Genomic DNA, 2,078 nt, shown 5'->3' with positions numbered 1-2,078 from the left:
CCCTCCCATCCCTTAAATTGATACTGGATATCAATGTCATCCTGACCTTTCTAAAATTGCTTCTATCTTGCCCCTCTACTTTCCAAGAACTTCTATGGCTCCCCGTTGCCCACACAGTTTCTCAAAAGTTTTCTGACAGCAGAAGGCTTGAGCATTCACTCCTAGGAAGACTAGGAATTGAACCCTAAGAAGCCTGTGTTTGTTTCCCAGGACCACCTTAACAATTGCCTCTGACAGGGTGGCTTAAAACAGAGAGATGTATTCCCTCCAAGCTCTGGAAGCCAGAGTCTGGAAATTGATGTGTCCACAAGTCCATGCTATCTCCCAAGGGGAGAATCCTTCCTGCCTCTCCCAGCTTCCTGTGGCTCCGGGGATTCTTAGACTTGTGTCAGCATCATTCCAGTTTCTACCTCTGTCTTCACGTGTCCTGGACCCTGTGTGTCCTCTCCCCTTCTCTCTTCTTGATAAGGACACCTATCATTGGATGAGGGGCCCCCCAAATCCAGGATGATCTCACCTGGAAACCCTTGTGACATCTACAAAGACCCTTTCTCCAAATAAGGTCACAGTCACAGGTTCCAGGTGAACACATCTTTTGGGGCCACCATTCAACTCATGACAAGACCCAGCCTGGGGAGATAACATTTGTTTTACTATTAAAAACATTTATTAAAATATCTTCAATAATGAAGTATTGAAAGTACAAAAGGTATAAACCTTTTCCCCTAAATCACATCTCCATTTAATCTTGAGATTTATCTTCCAAAGGCCTCTTGAACTTAGGCCTGCCATAACCATCTGTTTGTTTACCCTGCCCCAAGATAAGCTATGTGCTTTGGTCACTCTGTTCTCCCCACTGTGCCCCACTTAGTCACACCAATTTCCTCCTGCAACAGTGCAGACACAGCGAGGAGTTCCCTGTCCCCCTTCTCTTCAAAGTTCCATTCAAGCCCCACTCTTACCTCCTCTTGGACTTATGGAAAGCACAAGGTGAGATTGTGGGCACTGTGTTTGTCCTTGAGAGCCCCGCAGCCTGCCTACAAGCCTGTGACTCCAGATCACTTAACCTCTCCAGGCATCAGACAGCAAAGTACAGAACTGAGGATTAAATGAGACAATGTAAACATGTTTCAACTGTGTGTTTTGACACATGGTAAACACATCAGCTGTTGCATGACCTATCTTAACTCTCCATTCAATTAAACGTATTACATATATTTCTATTTGTAAGGCATAAAGATCAATTCTGGAGAAACAAAGTTAACTTGGGTTTTTAATCTCAGAGGAAGGATAAAATCAGTACACAAATAACTACAATATAGAGCTAAATATGAAATATACCAAATGAAACATGCTCTGAGAATCAGAAGTGGCTTGAGGTTTTAGGCAGTGACATTAGAAATGGATGTTGAGACATGACATGGCAGGAAGCTACCACAGTCCGGCCACCCTACATCCAGTCCCGTTCCTGGTGCTGGGGAGACCCCTGTCTGACCTTGGCAGGAGGCAGAATGGGTCCTATGACCCTCTAGTCTCAGAAGTCCCATGAGAGTGAGCGGCCTGGGGCTGGCAAATGGGACCTTCTCACTCAGGACTCTGAAGCTGGAGAGGGTGGCAAAGAGGAGAGAGGATGAGATTTGGTTTGTTCTTGCTGGAGAAGTCCCAGCACTTTCCTACAGAGGTCACAAACCTGCTCCTTTCTCCCCACTTCCCAGCTTTTCCAGGCACTCCCCCCACGGCCGCTTGATATCCTTCCAGTAAATTCCTCTTCTGCTTAGGGTGGCCAGAGGCACTTCTTGCAAACAAAAATCCTGAATGATACAAATAATAGGATTTTGAAAGGTGAAGACAGACAGGGAGGAATTTACCAGTGGAAGGAGCTTAGAACCCTGAAGACAGAGAGGAGGGATGTGAGAGGACCCCATGAGGACAGGGAATACCCCATTTACCTAAATGGAGCAGAGGATGCTGGGAGAGGGCCTTAGGAGTTACCAACTTGTGGACATCATTCGGGCTTGGGGGCAGGAGAACTCACTGTGTGTACATGCCAAAGAACACCAGGAGGGAGCATGAGTAGT

Source organism: Pteropus medius, unplaced genomic scaffold, assembly GCF_902729225.1.
Source record: "Pteropus medius unplaced genomic scaffold, Ma_sr-lr_union100, whole genome shotgun sequence".
Taxonomy (NCBI): Eukaryota; Metazoa; Chordata; class Mammalia; order Chiroptera; family Pteropodidae; genus Pteropus; species Pteropus medius.
This window is presented reverse-complemented; position numbering follows the sequence as displayed.